At 45.4% G+C, this 24,243-nt stretch overlaps 1 protein-coding gene and 1 long non-coding RNA gene across 4 annotated transcripts in view; one reads left to right on the top strand and one right to left on the bottom strand.

Moving 5' to 3' along the window:
- The window catches only part of LOC135905603 (scoloptoxin SSD14-like), a 153,697-nt gene that overhangs the window by 125,877 nt on the left and 3,577 nt on the right, over positions 1-24,243 (bottom strand). The window lies entirely within an intron of this gene.
- LOC135905602 (uncharacterized) lies at positions 7,000-11,373 on the top strand. Its single transcript, XR_010565422.2, has 4 exons — positions 7,000-7,306; positions 8,513-8,566; positions 9,629-9,814; positions 11,157-11,373. It is a non-coding gene; the product is annotated as an uncharacterized lncRNA (long non-coding RNA).

The raw sequence follows: 24,243 nt of genomic DNA, 5'->3' as shown, positions 1-24,243 counted from the left end.
TGAGGTGTGCAATGTGACTGAGACTATAGGTCATGTGCTTTGTGACTGCCCTAAGTACATGGAAGAGCGTGATAGGTTGGTCAAGGATCTTACGCGTCTCGACAGCGCACCGTTGTCGGAGGACGTTATTTTAGGCCCTTGGCCAGATTCTCAGTCGAGTTTCAATGCCATCAAGGCATTACTGAACGTTTAAAATTTACCGACTTGGATTGCAGACTTTGAGCATTGCAAATTGCATGCCATATGTTCTATATCTTCCTTGTACCGTCATCGTCACCCATCATGCACCTCTTTCTTCCCTCTTTCTTTCCCTCTTCCCCTTTCCCCAATGCCGAGTAGCTGGCTAGAGGAATATACCTCAGGCCGACCTCTCGGCATTTCGTGTCATTAAACTTCTTTCTCTCTCTCTCTTCGGTCGCCCTGCTGTGCGCAAGCTTCGCGCAGAACAACGCTTGCGTAGTCGCGCTCAACAAACGGGTGAGAACTTCACAAGCTACATTGAGGACGTAGTTGACCTTTGCCGGCGATTAATCCCGCCATGCCCGGCTCTGAAAAGATCAAGAATGTCATGAAGGGCATAAAGGATGACGCGTTCCAAATGCTCTTGGCGAAAAATCCTCAAACGATTGACTAGGTCATTACACTGTGCCAGAGCTACGATGAGTTCCGCAAACAACGCCTTACTACGCGCCGAGCTGCCGCGCCCGACGACACGATTTCGGCTTAACTGGCACTTCCAGTGCTGCTCCCGCCCACTCTTCGTTCCTCGACCAAATCAAGCAATTCGTTCGCGAAGAAGTCGCGCGCCAACTGTCACTGCTGCCTCCTACCCAGTCGTCTGAGTCCTCTTCGTCCCCGGGACTCCGACGCGTCATACACGAACAAGTCAGCGACGCACTACCTCTCGCTAATCAGCCACCCTCAGCGCCGGTTCCGCTCACGTACGCTGCCGTCGTCGCCAGGCCAAGACCACCGCCTGAAGTTGCGCACTACAACTCTACAAGCTGCTTCTACGCCTCGCCTTCTCCAGCTGCGAACCACTTGCCCAGAAGCGGCTTCTGCGCGCCTCCGCAGCCCCTACGCCCAGCTCAAAACAGTGCACCTCTACTTAGGCCCCCTGTCGATAATCCGTGGCGTACCCAAGACAACCGGCCGATCTGCTTCGCGTGTGGCTTTGCTGGCCACGTGGCACGGTTCTGCCGCCGGCGGGGTTGGTATCCTCTCGATACTGCGAGATGTCAAGGGAATACTACTGACTCCCAGCCCCGCTATTCGCCACCAGTTCCGCACTTCGCTCCTTCAACTCCTGTTCCCTGAAGCTTCAATACACGTCGGTCGCCATCTCCCCGTCGACGTTCCCTCTCCCCCATCGTCCGCCGCCCTCCAGCTGTGCAGGAAAACTAAAAGGTGCAGTTCCGGAGGCAAGAACTGCGATCTATTCGAACTGCTCAAGCCCTAGTTTATTGCCTACGAACATCATTGAAATTTTTGCAGAAGGTGTCGCCGTTCACGCGCTTGCCGACACGGGTGCCGCAGTGTCCGTGATTGCCGACCAGCTTCGCCATACGCTCCGAAAAGTCGGGACGCCTTTTTCTGTCATTTCGCTACGTACAGGAAGCGGTGAGACAATTGAGCCCTTAGGAACATGTACCATCCATGTCGCCATACAAGACAGACTACACCACGTTGAGTTTGTTGTTCTTCCCCGCTGCTCTCATGCCATCATTCTAGGATGGGACTTCCTCTCATCTCATCACGCTGTTATTGATTGTGCTTGTGCGGAGCTTGCGCTGACTCCATTTTGCGGCAGTCCTTCTGAAGATTTGCCTCCACCTTCTGCTCGGGTATTCGTCACCACCGACGCTGATATCCCTCCTTTCTCTGCCACCCTTGTACCCGTTTCCTGTGCTACTTTCGGCGATTCCAGAGTTCTTTTCACGCCATCTCAACTTGCTGCACGCCGTCATGCCTTCTTGCTTCCCTTTGCCCTCCTTCCCTTTCACCACGGCTCCAGCGCACTATACGTTTCGAATCCGTTTTCGTGTCCATCAACCTTACATCGTGGCGAGTGCCTCGGCTTTGCTGACGAATTCGACACGAGCTCTGGGTACGATGTGCCTGATGACTCGACTCCTCTTCACGTTGACGGTGTGGCTCTCCCTGCCTCTGCGCCTGCGGCTGCATGTCCGAACGTTTGCTCCATTTATTGATCCTAACCTCACTCCGAGTCAGCGCACGCAGATCGTTGACCTCCTTAACCAATTTCAAACTTCTTTCGAGCTCCAAAAACAATGTTTAGGACGTGCCTCTACAGTCGTTCATCACATCGACACCGGCAGCTACGCACCGCTACGCCAACGTCCATACCGTGTGTCCGCGACGGAGCGCCGCGTCATCGATGAGCACGTAGGAGACATGCTTCGACGCGGCGTTATACAGCCATCACACAGTCCCTGGGCTTCACCGGTAGTGCTGGTCAAAAAGAAAGATGGGACTATTCGTTTTTGTGTGGACTATCGGCGTCTAAATAAGATAACCCGGAAAGATGTCTATCCTCTTCCCCGTATCGACGACGCACTGGAGTGCCTCCAAGGCGCTGAATTGTTTTCGTACTTACACTTACGATCCGGTTATTGGCAGGTCCCCTTGGCTAACGCAGACCGCCTGAAAACAGCATTTGTTACATCTGATGGCCTATATGAATTTACCGTGATGCCCTTTGGCCTCTGTAATGCGCCTACAACATTTGAAAGAATGATGGATAACATCCTTCGGGGCCTCAAATGGCAGACATGCCTTTGCTATCTCGATGGCATTGTCATCTTTTCCCCAGACTTTTCTTCTCGCCTGTTCCGCCTCAAACGCGTGCTCACTTGCCGTGCCGATGCTGGACTCCAGCTCAACTTAAATAAGTGTCGCTTCGCCGCCCGGCAGCTAGTCATCCTTGGCCACGTTGTTTCGAAAGATGGTGTACTCCCAGATCCAACCAAACTCCAAGCCATTGCCGAATTTCCACGACCAAAGACCACAGAAGAACTCCGCAGCTTCATCGGATTATGCTCCTATTTTCGCCGTTTCATCCGCAACTTCGCCACCATAATAGCGCCTTTGACGCAGCTTCTCGCGGGTAACCACGGCCTCTTGGCCTGGCCGCCAGTTTGCGATGCCGCATTCACGACGCTGCGCTGCCTTCTAACCTCACCCCCCATACTACGACATTTTGACCCAAGCGCACCGACAGAAATACATACGGATGCCAGTGGCGTCGGCATTGGCGCTGTTCTTCCACAACGAAAGACCGGCTTCGATGAATACGTTGTTCCCTTCGCTAGCCGCACACTCACACAAGCGGAAGCAAACTATTCCGTTACAGAAAAAGAATGCCTGGCTATCATTTGGGCCATAACTAAGTTTCGTCCTTACCTCTACGGCCGCCCGTTCGACGTCATCACGGACCACCATGCACTCTGCTGGCTGCCGTCCTTGAAAGATCATTCAGGTCGCCTCGCTCGATGGGCGCTTCGCCTCCAAGAGTATGATATTCGAGTGCTGTACCGCTCTGGCCGCAAACACTCGGGCGCAGATGCCTTGTCTCGCTCCCCAGTGTCAGGCCAGCCCAATCATCAGAATGTAAAAATATGCAAGTCCTCCCTCACTGCCACGGATATGCTTTCGGAGCAGCAGAAGGATCCATGGATTGTTGCCATGCTGGCTTTTCTGTCGCACCCATCAGGGCCTTCTACTGGCCGTGCATTGCGTCGCCAAGTAAACCATTTTGCTGTTCGTGAAGGGCTCCTATACCGCCGTAACTACCTCTCGGATGGGCGCAAATGGTTACTCGTGGTTCCTCGGCATCTACGTTCAGATATATGTGCAGCGTTTCACGACGACCCGCAATGCGCACAAGCAGGAGTACTCAAAACATACGCGCGCCTGCGCATTCGTTATTACTGGCGCGGGATGTACCGATTCGTCCGCCAATATTTCCGCTCCTGCCTAGCTGGCAACGCCGCAAGGATACCCCTCATGCCTTAGCTGCTCCACTGCAACCATTGCCTTGTCCAGGACGGGCCTTTGACAGGGTAGGAGTTGATCTTTATGGGCCCCTTCCGAGTACTTCAGATGGCAACCGCTGAGTGATAGTGGCGATTGACCATCTCACACGCTACGCCAAAACTTCGCCTCTGCCTAACGCATCTGCGCGGGATGTTGCCTGGTTCCTTTTGCGTAACATCATACTTCGCCATGAAGCCCCCAGAGAGTTGCTGAGCGAGAAAGGCCGCGTTTTTCTGTCTGATGTTATAGAAGCCTTGCTCAAGAAATGCAACGTAATTCACCGTACCTCTACTGCATACCACCCGCAAACCAATGGAATGACTGAGCGCTTTAACCGCACTCTTGGCAATATGTTAGCCATGTACGTCGCATCTGACCAAACCAATTGGGACCGTATTCTACCCTTCGTGACGTACGCTTATAATACCGCCACACAGACCGCTACAGGATTTTCCCCATTTCTTCTTTAAGGACGCGAGCCTTCCTGCACCATGGACACCATCCTTCCGTGTCACCCTGACACAACGGAGGCTACTACCCTGTCCGAGGCTGCTGCACACGCGGAAGAGTGCCGGAAACTCGCCCGCACATTTACTTCGGAAAATCAGCAGCGACAGAAGCACCTTCGGGATATGCCCTCTTCTCCGGCACCCTATGCCCCTGACTCACTAGTCTGGCTTTGGGTTCCCGCTACCAGCCCTGGACTTTCACCCAAGCTTGTGTCCAAGTACCAGGGTCCCTACCGTGTCATCAGTCAAACGTCTCCTGTGAACTATATGGTAGAAACCCTTCAGCCGCCTTCGGATAAGCGCCGCCGAGGGCACGAAATCGTGCATGTTCAGCGACTCAAGCTGTACTTTGACCCACCTGCACTCTAAGAAAAAAGAGAGTAAAAAGTGAGTCACGGCAACTTGACTCTCTTTTTTCTTCCGAAGACCCACTTTTGCGCGAGTAGAGTCAGAAAGAAGAGTCAACATTCCCGCATGGGTCGTTTGACTCTCAATAGCACGCTAAGAGTCATGGAAGATCGCCATTCCTCTGATATTCGAGATGAGTCTGGCGAGAGAAAGATTTTAATGCAGGAGAAGAAATACCAGATAAACTCTTCTGTTTTAGGCAGGCCCTCGGGTTCCTGTCCTGGTTGTAATGCCGTGTATCATTCTTTCATCCTTGTCATGTTCTGCAATTACTTCGAACTCTATATATTGATTTTCCTTGACCATGTTTGTTGATACCTCACACGCTTAAGCGATAGCTGGATTCCCATGATAAGGAAAACTTGGATTTGTCACACTGGATTCTGACCATAAGTAAATCTAATAAAAAGTATTGGCTACTAAAGAGAGCACAGCAAAGAGATAAGTTCAGTAGGTGCAGTCAACAGTGTCGATTGTAAATGTAATTCCGCGACTTAAACTAAATTTTGAAGATTTAAGTTCCAAAATCAATATCTTGTTATGAGGCGCACGGTAATGGAAAGCTGCAGGTTTATTTTTAGCAGCTCGGGTTATTTAACGTGTACGGAATGCACGGTTACGCGCGTTTTCGCATTCTGCCCCTGTTGGAATGTGACTGCCGCGGTTGTGGTTGGACCCGTCGCGTCGAGCTCAGGAGCGCAACACCAAAGCCACTGGGCTACCGCAGTGCGTTGCGTTCCGCGGCCAGAAACAAATATTAGCGTACGCAACACGGCTTTGGAACCCCCTAGAAATATAAAAACAAAAATACAGTAGTTTCGCCCCAATGCTGCATGAACCACTGCACGAACTATTGCCCGAACCAAGGTTCGTTGTTTCATCGGCTGAATAAACTGCAGTAAACATTCGCTTACTCCTTAAATTAGGAAGCACTGGCTCACGCGCGTACGTGCAAACAACAGATCTCACTCAATGACGGCGAACACTCGCTGTCACAGCGTTGGCGTGACGAAGGGCGCGAACAGAGCGGACCGAACGCTTCTGCTGCCTCTTCCGTCAAAGCGTCTCCGCAAAATTGCGTTATCTGAGCGCCCCCCCCCTCCCCCCAGCTTTGCGTCCATCGGAAATTATCACCAAAACAGAGCGAGGGTGGCGCAAGACCGGGCTAGAGAAACGGCTAGAGGAGGAGAAGCGCGCTAAACTAGCGCATCCCTCTCCCGGCTTGCGCGCGTTTTATCACGTGACCTCCTATAGATACTTGGGGCGCCGATCGAGCCCGGCTCAGCCTCAAAAACTTCCTTTAACGCGCACAGCCAACGGCGCGGGATAGGATCTTATCGCACTTGACTTTATACGAAAGCTCACGGTAACACCGACAGATCTATTTCGACGGTTGTGTCCATATAATTGCTATCGCAAAATTCGCAATAAATAGAAATTTTCCCTAAAGACCAACCACGCTGCTTCTCCATGCCGTGAGAGAGCGGTGAACGATAGTTCTAGAAAATGTGTTGCTAAATCTCCGCCAAATGACTACGCTCGCATTTGGTGACAACGGCACACAGTCGCAAGAACTTGTGGAGGAAATACCGGAGTTCTGGCAGCTTCAGGTGCACTAGATCATTCAGTAACATGGGCGGCTTTGTAGTTCTACCTCACATCAGAGCAAACTGCACTCGACAGAAAAAAAGGGCAGCCGCACCGTTATAGCGAAGCAAATTAAGGACAATTACGCCGCGTCTTCACACTTCGAGCATGCTCCGACAGCCCCCCGATAGATATTTCAAACGTAACCACGCTCGGACGGGCAAATTTTGCTTCTGCCAAGTGAACGTAGCGGGCATTTCAACACGCGTGTTAAATTCATGGCTGTTTCATTCGTGAACATTACTTAAGTGACGTAAAATTATCAGTGAGCAAAACAGTTTTTATTTCAACGCGAGGAAACAAAACCGAAACTAGCGCAACTGTTTTGCTCAGTTGTGCAGATACAAAATGATCCAAAGCCGAAGCCGTCAATAGCATGACGCCATTTTAAAGTTGCGCTGTATCACGCGCGAGTGCGTTGTCGTTGAGTGGTTCTGAAATCGCTGCGCTAGGGGCGACTGCAACCAAGCGTTGCGGCAAGTTACGGTGGGAGCTTCTGTCCGTGCTGTGTGATTGCGACGAGGGGACCGCCGCCAGCAGCAGCGTATCGCCGATTTCGTCTTTCGGTTTGCACTGCATCTTTCATTGTGATATGGGAGATCGCAACGGACAGAGACGACCAGATGCATACGAACCACTACCAGCGGGGACCTGTGACCTGTGCCATATTTCTCTTAACGTCTCAGGTAAGCATATCAGCTTTTGTTCCGAGTTTACAAACGGCGCGGACTCGGCCCTTCCGGTATGGCTACATTTTGCGCCACGTTTCTCTTGGCAGTTCACAGACGTTTCTTGGGCATGCGTGCGCGTATGTATGCGAAAATACTACTGGCAGACGGAAGCCTCAGGAGAGCATCTGAAATTATTGCAAAGCTGTACTGCCAGGAGAAACACCGTTCTTAACGACTCCGGTGACGAGTGGCCTGTCGCATCGAAAAATCCGTATATCAAGTACTGCGTAACTTGAAGTGTAGATACAATACTAGCACCAGTGTGACTTTCGCTGGCGAAGACAGGTAGTCGAAAAGACAGCTTGTGTATTCTGAAGATTTACTAGCGCTTTAGGTATATTACCGCGAATAATAAAAGCGCTACAACGCTGTATGGCAGTGTCAGGCGATGTGGCAGCACAGATATCTTAAGAGCGGTAAAGCGGCTGCATGCACAAGCGAACAGACAGTGCTTTAAAAGCGCTGAAACAGAAAAAAAATTTATGTGCATTTGGCTGTAAGTAGAAAACACAAAACACGTTAGCTGACAATCTAAGCCGATGTATAATGTTATTATTTTTTATGTAATCTTTATTTTCATGGTGGTAAATATTTAAAAGCATGAATTTGCTGCAACCTTTATATAGTAAAACCTACAAGGCGTACAAAACCTGGCTGTGTTATGCACAGAAGTTGTGGTATTCCTACTGGATTCTTTATTTTGAGTCCGGTGTTTTATGAAAAAGAGGGTCTTTTTATTTGTAGTCTTATGTTAGTGCAGATATTTGGCAAGCAGAAATGAATTGATTGCAAAGTGGTACCTCCTGGTGATCTGCATATAAACCCAAGTTTATCCTGTCTTGGCTATTGTAATGTGCATATAACAATTTTAAGTATATACTGCTGTAGTTGGCTTAGTCACTGTCGCGTATTTTGTAAAAGTAGAAGGCTAAGATTATTTTACTGTTTTCATGCAAAAATACCTTTCTTTCTTGTACCAAGAAACGCTCACAGCATTGAATGAAATGAAGTGTGGTGTATTATTCTACTAATTTAATAAAGGAAATTTCGTCTGCACTGCATCAGAGATTAGTTTACTTTCTTTTACTAAACAATGCGTTATCTCCTCTAGCTACTGCTGTTCTGTGTATTTTTGTAATTTTGAAATGTACTTTATTTTAGGTATTCAAGAAATGCCAACATCCAGAAGACGCCATCTTATCCAGCACGTTATGGGTGAGACAGATCGTAGCAGGCACTTTCGCATATCTCATTAGCATATGATGCTATTTGTTGTAATTTTTGTGTCCACTTTCCTGGCCTTTATTCATTTCAGCATTATTGTGCAAAGGGTAATACTTTTACATCGAGATAGAGTAATCGTCCAAAGGAGAAACATGGCTGGAGGTGACGGCACACATAAGCCTCCTTTGTTCGTATCTCTATGTTGCGCAGTTACTCTGTCATTGTCTACCAACAAGCCCAAGTTCTTCATCAGCTACATTTACTAATTCTCCGTTATTACAATTTCATTGATACAACATTGAAAGTACAGAGGTGCACAGGAAGACAGAGACTTGAAATGATGAAGAGGCGTAGAACAAGGAGCATCGCTGGAGCCAATGTTTCGACAAAGAGAAGGAGATAAGTTTTCTTGTCAAAACATTAGCTCCAGTAAAATTTCTTGTTCTATCACTATTTATGATTAAAAGACAGGATTATTGCTCTTGCTGAAGTATTATGCATTATGGAATAAAAATTAGCAGGGTTAAATGTCAGGAATGTGAAATTTCTTGTGTATTTTAATGCTACAGCGAAAGCCAGAAAAACAAAATGTAGAGAACCACATTGTTATTTGTCACTACCCAGTTTGGCCAGCTTCATCAGAGCATGCACTTTGTTGCATTATCGACCACTGGAATTCATTAATTGAATTGCTTCGTGATTACTTATATTTAGAGATGCTGAACTTGTTTTAATGCAGCTTAACATAGTGCGTGTAAAAAATATACAATGACATTTTAAGAGGCTTGCAGTTGACTAGCAGATCATTTGATGGTATTAGCTCGGGTTTCCACTGAGCTTCCATGCACAAATCGGATGCACATTCTTTTTTTTTCATTGCTTGGATTTTGATAAGCATAAGTACCATTTCTTCTTTGTCGATGTTCTAGTTGTGTTGTAGGACCTAACTGTTTACATTTATTTGTATTGGTATCCATGTTACACAGACAGCTGAATTTTTCTTGTAAATTGTGACATGTTAGGACTAAGAGCATTTGTGCAAATTTGCTGCAGGTACACTCTGGTGGCTCCCGCCCTTGCATCCTACCACCACTGTGTCCTGACTACGTCCACTAGAGAGTTCGAAGCCTTTGGCAGCTCCTGCTGTCCTGCCACCACCGTGTCCTGACTACGTCCACTAGGGAGTTGGCAGCCTTCGTGATGATGCCAAGCAGGCTGGAAGCCGACAGAAAGATTAAGGTAAATACATGTGATTAAGTGGCAACTTTTTGAGTGAAGTGGCTTGTAGCCACTCAGCAATGAAAGAGTTAACTTCAAAGCAGTTTAGACTCCCTGCTATCTGTGCAGGGATGCTCAAGTCCACGCAGTTTGCCATAGCCGCCAAAAGGCTATGTGGATTACACGAAATGCGCTGCAAATTTCGAAACCAGTAGGAGACCACTTGTACAATTTTTTTTCTTGCTTAACAAAAAACTGCTCTGATAAAGCTTTAGCAATCTAAAAACAATACAGTGTACACTCATACATGGTAGTGGGCATAAATTTACTAGGACTGCCTCAATAGTAAGTATGCCGATAAACACACCAAAACTGACTTTTTTTGCTAGTTCATCCTCATCTCTGTGCACTGCTGCATAATTTATGTTCCTGAAACCAGTTTTTGCATGCAGCACAACTCCTAAATATGTGGATTACATAAATTTGCAGCTTTTGCTGTAAGCCAGATTCATGAAAATGAAGTTAATAGGCCATTTTGTCCATTTTTAATGACCCATAATAAACTGAGCAGTGGCTAATAAGCAGTTCAATTTTTGGTGTAAGGCCTCTCTTTATTGTCCTGAAAAATTTGGCCCCCTTAATGAAGGAACCAATTTTTCTGCTATGCCTTTTATGATGCATAGATTGGTGCATTACACAAAATCTCACTTAGTGCTTGCGCCAGTAAAAAAACTTTTTAAGTTAAGTATTTCTTGAAATTAACATTTGCGCTATATTGAAGGGCCTCCAGTTTTTCAAAAAAAAATTTCAAGTGGTCGTGTGCCAGGTCGGGACAGCTCGCATGAAATAGCCTACTTACAGAAATAGGGAGGGCCATACCCGCCGTGGTTGCTCAGTGGCTATGGTGTTGGGCTGCTGAGCACGAGGTCGTGTGATCGAACCCCGGCCACGGCGGCCGCATTTCGATAGGGTTGAAATGCGAAAACATCCGTGTACTTAGATTTAGGTGCACATTAAAGAACCCCAGGCGGTCGAACTTTTCGGAGTCCTCCACTACGGCGTGCCTCATGATCAGAAAGTGGTTTTAGCAAGTAAAACCCCATAATTTTAAGTTTTTTTAGGGAGGGCAAAGTAAACTTGACTTTATGTTAAGATACCATTATTGATCTACAAAAGACAAAATGAAACATTCCATCCTATAAGCAGCTCTTCACACTCATTTACACTTTTGCACATTTTTATACCTGAAGTCTGGTGGCTTGTGTCTGTTTTCATTATCTGCTATGCGCCGATGGTAAACTTCAGGTTTGCCCTATGGTGAAGAATATTGTGGTGCTTATAGATATCGATCTATGTTTTTCAGGTTGCCTCGAAATTTTACCAAAGCCGTACCACACACTCGGGCAAGGCCTTTTTGCAAATGGCGTATAACCAGGCTCAACGCATGAGTGTCGAGTGAGTCTGGAGATCAAGGCAACCTGCTGTGCAACCAGCATGCAACCTTTGGTGGCCCCTCTACATGTTCCACCTATTTCACAGCTGCACCTCCGCCGCAACTTATCCAAACAGCATTACCAACTGTGGTCACTCATCGAACCATGGATGAATGTTGGGGTGGAGTGATTTGAAGAGACATTCTATTTGTCTCTTCATATTCTTAGCAAATACTTGTGTTACTATAATTAATATGTGTCTTTAGTGCCGAGTTTTTAATGGTTCCTTTCTATTAGAATTAGAATATGTCTTTATGCCCAGTTTTTCGTAGTTGTTTCGTACTTGTGTATGTAATTGATAGGTTCATACTTGTTATACAGAAGGCTAAAATGCAAACTTACAGCATTTTTTTTCTTTCTTTTGATAATCTACAGCACTGCAAAGGGTTCAAGAAATGTAACCTAACGTGGGCTCTTGTGCAGGAAAAATTTAAGAGCAATATGGAGTACTTATTTCAAACACCCATTATTCTTGGAAAAGTCAAGAATATAGGAGCACAAAAAAGAAAATATTAAACTAGAGAAACATGAGTTCCCCTCATAAGTCTGATAATAATGCGACTTCCTTTCACTGCAAAGATACCAGTAACGTACTCGCATACAAGGTTTCAAACAAGAAAGCTATGATGCCCTTGGCATTTCTCAGTGCCTATTTGCCACACTGACGAATGTCAAAGGCATCGTAGGTTTCATGCACACATTGGTTGTGTTACACTTTTGAGTATTGCATTTCTCAAACACAAAGGTTTACAGCAGTGCTTTAAATAGCAAGTGCATTTCCTAATTTATTAGTACAAGAGTAACAGTACAGATCATGTAAAAATTATTTTACAGACTATATGTCCATGGATGCACGCTTCTGATGACATAGCAGTGACGTGTTCGTGGGATGAATGTCTTTATTTCAGATATAAATATTGGCTTCCAGGTCTGGGTTAGTCTCCTACACTGAGTAGTCTAGGTCAGAGCCCATTTACTAGAGAAAGTGAATTAAACTAGGAATTATAAATATGAAAACATCTTGTTTAGGACATCAATAAGACAATCAGCAAGGTTCTTTGGTTATTCATTTCCAAATTTGTGAGGATATATTTTATGACTGGTTTCAATATTGTGAAAACAAATATTTTTTTATTGTCACACTAGAGTTGGCTGCCCCCATTTGTATACAACCCCTTTACAGGCTAAAAATTCAGTGTGTTACCCTATTTACTCGCATAATGATCGCACTTTTTTGTAAAAAAAATTGACTCAAATTCAGGGGTGCGATCATTACGCTGGTTAAATTTCCCGCAAAAAGAAAAAAATATATTATCTGGCATTTACTACGGGATGACAACAGGTCAACAAATAGGCGGCTGCTGCTGTATGTAGTGCAGGACACGAAAAAAAATGGTGGCCGGCAGAGCAAGCCGAACGCGCGGATTGCGTTTTTCTTCTCGTGAGTACATTACAGTGCATTCAAACAGTTTCTTCCATATTAGTAATGAATAACATCGGCGAGTTTGCGGCAATAGCATAGCCATGCCCACTTTGAGGGGACAGAGATGGGCGCGCTTAGCTCTGCCAGTGACATAGGAACACATGGTGGGCATGATGCGGAAACTGCGGCATTTGTCTTCACCACTATCCTAATGTGGCACGTTTCCGCTAAGGGTGGGCGAATATCTTAGCTGCGTTACAAACGTCGGTGAATGAATAGGGTACACTTCTAACGTATCAGTGTAAACGTGGCTGCTATCATTGCCGCTCGCGATTTGTTGCGTGCCCACAAGTGCAGATGAGAAGAATCGAAAGACACCTTTTTTGTTGTTTTTGTTGTTTTTGTTGACCACAACCATTATAAAGCCTACACATAATAAAGGAAAGTTTGGTTGTAGCTTTTTTTTGTCGTAGAAGTGCAGAAAGTGATGAAAGGAATGAAATGGGGCATCTGCTTAAGAAAGTTTTTTGCATGCAGTCTGCTTGGTTTGTCTTGAAGAGTCGTTCGCATAGCAGTCGACAGATGGTAAGCGCGATCAATATTAGCTAGATTTGGCACATGACACATCACTGCGGCAAGTTCGGGGTGAAATCGTTACATGGGAAATTAAAAAAATCGAATTTTGACGACAAAATTTAGGAGTGCGATCATTACGCGAGTGCAATCATTATGCGAGTAAATACGGTAATAGGCTGTTTTTGGTTTCGTGCACTCTATGTTAAGGGATGCAAATGGTGACATACAACAGAATGCAAAAATGACTAATGAATTCAAGCAGGGCATGGGCCTTTTTAGGCAGATGCGTGCGTGTGCTATTTATAAAGCTCCCCATGGTATGCCTGAAGGCATTTTCTAACACTTTGGTAGAATACACTGACACCCCCTTATTAACTCTTCGAAACAACTTTTATATATTTGTACTAGAGATTTGAATATACTGTCATTCATAAAGTGTTTTATTAGATTTGAATTGTCATTTATTTTTGTGTAGCTGCTGTTTTTCAGTTATGTCCTACAGAGTGGCAAAATATTTTTGTGGGCACTTTCCTGTGTATAAAATTTTCAGAAATAGCTTCATGCTGTATCTTATTTAGCTACTCGTATACTGCAAAGTGGTGATACCTATCCAAATAGCTTGTACAATTACTGGAACTATGCAAAAATATATTAGGCCACATTAAATAATTTTACAGATTGCAATTTCAATTAGACATCAGCATTCTGCATATCTTGAAGAGTACGTATGCGAAATTTCGAAGTATAGGACAACTATAAGTGCATAAGGTTATTCTCATGCTATTGTGAGAAAATGTTTTTGAAGTATATTCAATGGTATTTTTTCACAATAGCATGAGAAGTATGCAAGATTAGTAGGCAGGCCTCTCTGCCTGCCTACTAATTTTGCATACTTCTAGTAACTTTACATGCTCTTTGAATAGATATCGGCACTTTGCAGTCTACAAAGAGCTGAGGTAGCTACAGCACACTGCTTTTTGTGAAAATTTACACAAGAAAGTGCCCGCAAAGATCAGTGTATTTTCCCATTGTGTAGGACATAACTCAAGAAGCAGCTAAAGAAATACTGACATATGTGACATCTGCATGAAGAACTCTACAATTTGCTCTCTTTTCAAGCCTCTAGCACGAATAATAAGACTGTTTCGAGTAATATTCAATCAGCAAAACATGCCCCTTGCTATAGTGACCTACAACCTAGAAACGCAAATTGAACGCAAGTCTTTTTGTTGAAGCGACTCTGGGCTGTCTTCCCAAGGGCTTCTGTTAAACACTGAAATTTCCTGCATTTACCAGAAGTGCAATACTCAAATGTTTGTGTATGTGCAATTGGTATTGGCAAACTAACAGAAAAAAAGACAGTTCTGTGAAATGAAGAATTGACTATAACTTTGTTCGACATTTACATTTTGACTCCATATCTTTGTTTTGTGTTTTGTACTGAGTGTTTCAGCAGTGACTGCCGCTAAAAATTGAACATAACTGCTTCATGACAATGCGACAATTTTCGCTAACAGAAATTTATAGCACTGGCAGGCATTATAATTACCGTACTCAATAACGTCTAGTTTGTAAGAACTCAGACTAGCACCAGTTTCGAGATACACAACCCAAAAAGACATGATCAGAAAGGTTTATCTTCCACACAGAATTGTCCCATAAAGCTTACAAAATGTTTTGTGGCTAAGTAATATCTGCAACAGCAAAGCATGTTCCACCAAGTAGGGCGATAAATATTTCAGAGCTGTCAGTCTGAGGACTCCTACAAACTAACAATACCTTCAGCACTGACTAGCCTCAATAATAGGAGGTCAGCCATTTTGCTGAAATTAATAAAACTTCAATTATTGTGATCTTGTTTACGAAAACATTTGCAATTGTAATTCAGTTCTAGTATCTGTCACTTTTGTAAATATTTTCCAATTAGTTTTTCAGACTACAATTTTTGGTAATAGAGGTATTCATTGCAGAAAGATCTAGTACATGGCACTTAATAATAAAGGTAGTGGTCATCGTAGACTTTCTGTTGCACAGCTGTTTCTTGAAATCTGAAAGGATGTACCCGCCTCCTTATGTCAGCTAGAAACGGAAATCTGTCAGTATGTTTTGTTTAAAATACAGCTGATCAACCCGATAGTTAGGCTCCTTGCCAAATATAAATTATAACGATAATAGTGAAGGACCATAATAACAGAGTGATGCTGACTCATAACTATGCCCAGCTACATCCACGCAGCTGTGCCATACAATGTGCATGTGTTCAGAAGAGCCAAATGCCCCAGAGAAAAAGCAACAGTAACTCATTGTTTGTCATCTTGTTCAAGCAGATTATACGCTAGCTGTAATTTATGCTCAGTAAATACATAAATCAGTCATGTCAGGTGTCTTACTTAAGGTTGCAAGTTCGAAGTTCTTGTAATCTTGCTTGTTTTTATTTTGTTTTCTTTGTGAGAATGAGTCACTTCGTTGCCTTCGCACATATTCTCAAAACTGTTTCATCACTGGGAATCAGGAAATTTAATTTGCATATGAAATTCCCAGTTACTAATTTGGTAGGCTTTGAGCTTAATTCTCTTATCTTTTATATGTTTATCTACCAAGTAGTCTTATCGTTCATTGAAACATATCCATGTAATGCAGAGAGGGCTCCCAAATTATAAATATCTCTTCTTGCTTTCTACCCTGCTCTGGTGTTTTCAAAACTTAGCATTGGTGCAATGGCCTGTCTGCAGAAAAGTAGTAAAGTGGCTAAATTTAAAGGTCAACAACATAATTAAGATACAAAGCAAAAATAAAAGTTCGCAATTGCCCCCCATAACGAGAGTTCTGCTTAGAATTAAAAAAAAATTGACATCCTGCTGTAGTGTGAGAATTGCTTTGGGTTCCAAGGGGACTACGTAGCACCTGTACTAGTGTATACAAAGCAAAAAAAAAGATCACTTCAGATGGGAGCGGCAGTGGGAAGTCAAGCACAGATGCTTTATTTCACGCACCATTAATGTGGTTTATCATCTGCTCCTGTTGTATGGGAATGCATACATTGGGAAGACAATCCTTTGTGCCATTGTTACCTTAGCGGGACACCAGAGAAAGGTAGAAATCGAGAACAGGTATTCACACTTGGTTGCCCACAGTGTGTTATTTGGATGTGTTTCACTCTACAAGAGACTACTGTGGTAGGTAATCATAATGACAAAGACAAAAGAATTAAAAGAGGTATGTGTCTGTCATCCGTCCGTGACCTCCAGTGTTTATAGAAACACTTCTTTGTGTATATGTGCCAAGCCGTAGGGAGGCTTTACGTAACTCAGTCATGCTTGCTAAGCTAAAGATTGGAATAAGGAAAATCACAAGAACATTGTATGAGTGATTTATAAATGGCACCTAAAGTAACTTATTCATGTATGTCCTGAGGATAGATTACAGCCAGTGCATAGTGTGCTCTTACAGGATGACTTGTGATGAGTAAAAGAAGCCTTCCTCACATCTTCCTCTTTGTTTCTTTTGGATCTTTGTGCACTATGTGTATTGTTACAGCTGCGTGCATGCAGCTGGGTATAGTTTGTTTATGTGTTCTGCTTCCCCTCTTGTACTCGTCATTCATGCGCTATCTTTGCCGTAACAAAATACAGCTGCCTGTGCTACTTATTTTGTCAACGTGTTTGGATTATGGAAAGTTTTGTATTAGCGGTTATTTCTACCTGTGAAATTGTCTGTGTCAGCTATTTTACTTAGTCTTGCAAAAGTATGCTTCTCAACATAAATAAATGATCAGTGTAAGTGTTGCTGTATTTATTTTTGTAATTTTGTCAGTTATGAGGTTTTTATACACTGTTGCATGTTGTATGACAGAATAAAATTGATGCACAACTTTTTAATGTGGTGTTTTTCAGATCAATTTTCATCACGCTAACATGCACAAATTGTGTGGGAAAAAGTGCCAACAAGAGTACCATAAGGTAAGACAGCTGTTTTTACTATTAGACTGGATTATCAATTGCCAACCAGTTGTTTTCAGCAAGCATAGCGTAATGCATAGGTAATGTAATCTAAGTTGGAATATTGTTTTTATTGCACTTCATTATATGGGTCTCCTTTGTACATAAGTGCAGCCTCTCTTATTTGTTATGTGTAGCTTACTTGCTTAGAATGTCAAGTCGTAAGTTAAGTCTTTTAGAACAGGGAAATAGGTTGAACTTATGAATATTTTGACATATTATAAGAGACTTGTGCGGTGGTGAATTAACCTTCTACATGAGTTACATAATATTTGGGGGTCTCATTATGGTTCTGAGTGGCATTGCAGTGTCATGCATATGTAGCTGCAGGCTACATATTGGATATTTATTTAAGACTGTTTTGCTTAGTTGGCTATTGATTCCAGTTTAATGGTAAAGAGAACTGTCTTGCTTTCATAGTGATTCTGTGCTGACTTATACATTTGAATTTTCCAGAAGACAGTAACAAAGATTGATGAAATATTAACTTTTTCTTGCTAACCTGCCATGTGCTTTTTGTCAAGTTTACTGTGGATTCTTTGTTATCCTATGTTGTCTTTTCATAGTAGTCTTCTTGAGAACTAGCCGTAGTCGTGTGTACTTACAGCAAGAGTTGTTGACACATTTTGAAAAGCGGCTCGACACTGCCATCCAAGAGTGAAACGACTTGCAAGAGGCCGCATTTGCCGCTAGCATTTGCAAGAGGCCGGCACCACGCACTAAGGGTAACTTGACACACATGGTGGAGTCATTGGACTCGTCTAGAATAGTTACCTGAATCATTCTTGCAGTGTTCACGAGACACTTTATCTTGAGTCGTTCGACTCATTTAAAATTTTTAACGGACTCCCTCAGCACTAGTCTTGTAACCCTTTTGAGACGGTATAGGCGACTATTACAACAGAGTATGCATGACTATTGTGTGCAGAGTCACGCGAACACCTTGTATTGAGCACAGATAGTCTCGGGACTCTCTGCCAAAAGAGAGTTCGGGTGTCTCCCACAAAGTGAGTCGTATACGTGACGAGTCCAGACTCTTCGAAAAGAGTAAGGGATACTCTTTTTTTTCTTAGTGTGTGTGCTATGTTGCCCGTAGGTCGCCGAGACGGCTCCACTTCCCCGGGGAGGCAATTGTACTGAAGAAGAATGAGAAGTAAGCACTGCTTAGAGAAAGACGACGACAACGAGTGCTTGGAAGCCTTGTGCCTGTGTCGCCGAAGCTCTGTGTCCTGTCGCTGTGGTGCTCTGCAATCTGAGCGTTTTAGCAATCGAACTATAACGCCTCCTGATATATATATATATATATATATATATATATATATATATATATATATATATATATATATATATATATATGTATATATAGTACGAGGGAGTTGGAAGCCTAAACATATGAAGACAGTGCGTCATGCAGTGGCAAAGAGGACCATCATCATCATCGACACCGATTTGGGAGCGTCGAGAGTGGCGTCTCAAAAAGCGTGGCGCGAGAGAGCGCGGAGCGTGGCCCCGTGTCGTGAGCAGTGCGCGAGGTTCGGCGTTCGTGGGAAAAAATCTTTCTCGCTGGACGTCCGGCCCATAGGAGATATCGCCGCCCGCGTCAGTACGCCGCACCCGAATCAACGCATCGCCGGCTGAGAGGCTACCTCGCTCCGCTCGTTTCGCTGGGCAACTGGTCCAGGAGGGCTGACAGGTCCGGAACCGGGGTGATCGAGCATTCGGGTGAGCGGCAACAGGACTACCCCGCCAGCTGTGGACGTGATCCCGTGACTGCGGCCGTGGGATCCCGAGCGCAAACCCCGCCGGAGGGAAACCGGGCACGCGGAAGCTCCAGTATCTCCAGTATAGGCGCAGGGCCACCTGAGCTCCGCGAGGTGGTCCGACTCTGCTGTCCGACCCTGTTGTTCAAGCCTGCTGACCGACCCTGCTGTCCGACCCGGCTGTCCGACCCTGCTGTCCGACCCGGCCGTCCGACACGGCTGTCCGATGCTGCTGGCCTACACTGCTGTCCGACCCCGCTGGCCGACGTCGCTTCCACGAGGTCTCCGACACGGCGACACGCGCTTCCGCCTGAACTGTAGGCCGATTATAATTGACCGATACATATATATAGCTGCAAGTCGGCTGAGGTATTTTGGGGAACTGTCGCATGTGTGTGCCGTTTTCTATATGTTACGTGCGTCCATAGAAGCCTGATGCGTGTTTGTGCTGCTGCGCGCTGCTTCTGCCTCTTTCTGGAGTGATCCTGCACCCAATAACATCATATATATATATATATATATATATATATATATATATTTCTGTGTAGTTCCTCCAGGGCTGATAAAAAAACGCTACTACAAATCTCTATTTATCCACTTTTGCTTGCTTGCTTATTTTTACAGTGTTCTTCCTGCGCTTCTGCCATGTGCGAGTCTATTTTATGTGGTTCCTTGTTTGCCAAGTAAAGGAGAGGTGTATCTCACAGGCGTACAATTCTCTTTTGCGGGTTTACGTGTCTTTGCAGTGAATGGTGGGCATTATTCACATTTGTACTAGTAAAGGTACCCCCCCCTCATTTGCATAGAAGAGTTACATAGGGTTAACCCCCCCCCCCCCCTCACCCGCTAAAAAAATTCCCGGGTACGTGCCAGTTCTACAATTTAGGCAACTATATCCAAGCACTGTGTCACTAATTTTTCGTCCCCAGTAACCACCAAGGAGCTTGACGCATGTGTTTAATCCCCAGTCCTGCGCTTATAATACAGTTGTCGGAAAAGCTTAAATTCGGAGGTACACTGTTTCAGTCTGTGCCTAAAGTTCACCCTAACAGTGAATATTCACGATCTAACGTTTCCTCTGAGCCGTCCTGCATCGTACACTGGTCATCATTACCAAGTTCATGCTCCTTTGAGGAAAACAAGTCAGTTCAAAAGAATTAACGCAATCGAACACGATCTCAACGATCGGTGCATTGAACACCTCTTCATTAGGCTCATGCCGCACAGAAAACGAAAGGAAGGAATACTTATCCTCAATATCTACAATACTCCATCTCAACGCCATAGCCGATTTCTAACCCTCTTCAAAAAGGTCCTTAACATCGCAGGCAGCAGCATCTTATCATCACAGGTGACTTCAATCTCCCGCACACAGGATGGGGTTACAGACACAGCTCTGCTGCAGGTTGTAACTTATGTCAAGAATCCCATGATCTCGGGCTTACACTCATTACTGACCCAGCTTTCCCCACTCGCCTCGGCACTTCTACTGAACGAGACACGACACCAGACCTCACTTTCACCAAAAACGCAGACAACGCCCATTGGCGCAATACCCAACACGACCTCGGGAGTGATCACTCTATCATCGAAATTACTCTCCCACACCTAACAGCCGGTATGAGAAGAACAAGGGACTTTACTTGGACGGACTGGGATGCGTTCTGTTAACGCCGTGTAACAGCAACGACGGACACTCCCATTACCGACATAGAATCGTGGTCATGCGATCTACTGTCCGATACTAAATCGGCCACCCGCATTATCACAACAGATGCCCCGACTGAGCGCATGGACAGTAGACTCGCCCACCTTACCGAGGCCAAATCATTCATCCTCTCAAGAAGGAAGAGAGAACGGCTCAATAGAAGACTCAGACGGAACGTCGCCCTTTTCAGCAAGGAAATTGAAGCACACTGCTGCGTTCTAAGTCAACAGCAATGGACATAGCTCTGTCACTCCCTTGACGGGCAACTCCACCACGCCCGCTCGTGGAAAATCCTCAAACATTTGATTGATAGCACCACCACCCATTCATATCAACAAGATCACCTCACCAAGCTTTTATTCACAGAAAGCAAGACGCATGGCCAGGACCACGTTAAGAACAGCTTATGGCAAAAGTACATCCCATCTAGGCCCACTGAACCTCACGGGCCATACACAGGGACCTCCAACCCTGCCCTTGATGAAAATTTCAGCGGGGCAGAGATTCATGCTCCCCTGCACAAGCTGAACAGCCGTTCGGCGCCAGGCCCAGATGGTGTTACGAATAAAACACTAAGAAATCTAGATGAACCCTCGGTGCAACAACTCACCGAAAACATCAACAACTGCTGGCGCTAGGGATCCATTCCTCCGACATTGAAAACGGCCAAAGCATTTCTCGTCCCCAAGCCCGGTAAGCCATCTAGCCTCGCCAATTTCCGGCCCATATCGCTAACTTCATGTGTAGGCAAGGTCATGGAGCACGCACTCCTAACCCGTGTAAATTTTAACACTCACCTCGAAGACACATGTGCTTACCCCGACTCGATAATTGGCTTTAGACAGCATCTTTCCACCCAAGAAGCTATGCTCCAACTTCAGCATCAAATGCTAGATGGCAAATCCCGTTACACGAAGGCGATCTTGGGCCTCGACCTCGAGCGCGCCTTCGATAACACAGGGCACTCCACCATCCTCGAACGCATCTCCTTGCTCAACCTTGGAGAACGCACTTACAGTTGTAAGTGCGTTCTATCCTTTCTATCCTTTCTATCCGTTCTAGACTTTCTATCCAATCGGAAAGCCTTCCTGTCGGTCGAAGACATTCGATCGGAGGAACTCTCCCTCGGCAGCACGGGCACACCGCAAGGCTCTGTCATTTCCCCAATACTGTTTAATCTGGTTATGCTCGGATTAGCCCAAGAACTACAAAAATTCGACGGCATTGAACACGCCATATACGCCGACGACATTACAATCTGGGCTGCAAAGGGCAGTGACGGCCAAATCGAAACTGCCCTACAAAACGCCACTGACGTCGTAGAAAATCATCTTGAAGGCACGGGACTCCGCTGTTCCCCTGAAAAGTCGGAGCTTCTCCTATGCCACCCCACACTCCGTGGACGCCACCCACGGGGCTCCATGAATAAACGCCAATATGAGGAAATAAAGCTCAACCTGAGGGATGGCAGAGCGATACCCGTGGTCCGTAGCATCCACGTTCTTGGTATGACCATAGAAGCCAACGTAGCTAACTCTATGGCTGTCTCCAAGATCCTTCGACAGACCGCTAATTCATTCAGACTGCGAAAACGACTGACCAACCGACGAGGGGATATGAAGGAAGAAAGCCTCATCCGCCTTGTCCAATATTTTATCATCTGTCACATTACTTACCTTGCGCCCTTTCTCAACTGATACAAAGCTGAACAGACAAAACTGGACATCATCATCAGAGGAGCCTATAAGCAAGTCTTAGGACTAGCCAACCACACCAGCACGGAACATCCACTATAATGAGGTATCCACAACACGCTAGACGAGTTAGTCAAAGTCCAACGTCGATCTGAACTAGAGCTGCTTACCCTCACGGAAACGGGCCGCAGCATTCTAACCAAGCTTAATATCACCTACCACCGTCAACATCGAGACAAACACCCAATACCACGCGACATTCAGCAATGGATACACGCCGACCCTATTCCGAAAAACATGCACCGAGACCACAACAAAGAACGCAGGAAGGTGCAAGCTACCTCCCCAAAGCTTATGCCAACACCGTAGGCGTCACCTTCGTCGACGCAGCTGATTACCAAGATGGACGGCGCTTTGCGGCGGTTACCACAGCAGGTGGCTTGCTCCGACATACTGCCAGCATCGTTACCCAAATGCCGAGACGGCCGAGGAAGTGGCCATCTCCCTGGCCACTCTTGACCCAGCCTGTCACACCATACTGAGCGATTCTCGCGCAGCAATCAACAACTACATCAAGGGTCGTATTTCTCAGCAATCCCCCCGTATCTTACAACAAGTCTGCATTCGTCTGAAAATCAAATCACCCTCGTCTGGATCCCAGCACACGCCGGCGTTGTCCACCCGCACCTCACCAACCTCAACGAGGTTACACACTCCGTAGCACGAGCACTAATCAACTGTGCCGGAGACGGTGCAGGTGCACCCGCAGGACGCGACCACCTTACAAGATACAACGACCTTGTGAAGACATTTTACCTAGCAAGGAGAACGTTCCCCACCCCTCACCGCAAGTTAAACAGAGCACAGGCAACCACCATTCGCATGTTACAGACGAATACATACCCCTCCCTCCCACGCTATCACACCGTATACCCCGACATCTACCCAAGCCAGACGTGCAAGGTCTGTAAAACTGAATCAGCAACACTCCCCCACATGCTATGGGAGTGCAAACATCAATACCCAGACCTTAATCCCGTGACCCTCTCGTCTAGATGGCACGCCACCCTGCGCAGCTCCCATCTCGACGAGCAACTCTGCGCGACCCAGATGGCCTGCGAAGCGGCCAAGAGGCAAGACCTCGACGTCCCGTCGTGGGAGGCCTAGGCCCAGCCGACTGAACAGCTGGTGCTCATTAACGTTCACTCTCTTTCTCTCTAATTCCTTCATTCCACTTTACGGCAAGAAATGGAACGACAGAAACGCTTCCATTCTTACAATATCAAACTTACTTGCCGTTTTATTTTCTTTAGGAGGAAATACTTTATTCAAGAACCATCTTAATACTCTGAAATAAACGACCTGAAGAAGCATCTTTATGTATTAACATTCGCACGTGGTTGTATTGCTTTTTATGTGTGCAAGGTGCTTTTTCTTATGGTTGTGATGCACTCCTTGCTTTTAGTGTGTGCTAAGTATTCTTTGCAGTTTCTGAGGGAAATCTGTGCCATACGTGTTAACACATGTGAATTTATACAATGCCTGCTCCTTTCTGCAACTTCATATTGTCTTTGAAACTTACGGAAATAAATGTAGATAAATAAACACATAAGTAAACAAATAAATAAGTCCGAGGACACCTAAGCACTTCTGATGAGTTGTGAATGCGAAGGCATTAATGTCCTATTGAACACCGCTGAGTGGTGTTCCTTCTAGATATGAACTCTTCGAGGGAAAGCGAGCGCGTTGAGGCGCTTGGCGCGTTTTGATTTGGCGTTACCGAGGTGCAGTTCGAACG

The sequence above is a fragment of the Dermacentor albipictus genome, chromosome 1, assembly GCF_038994185.2.
Source record: "Dermacentor albipictus isolate Rhodes 1998 colony chromosome 1, USDA_Dalb.pri_finalv2, whole genome shotgun sequence".
NCBI lineage: Eukaryota > Metazoa > Arthropoda > Arachnida > Ixodida > Ixodidae > Dermacentor > Dermacentor albipictus.
Note: the sequence above shows the minus strand (reverse complement) of the source record. Positions and strands in the feature narration are given on the sequence as shown.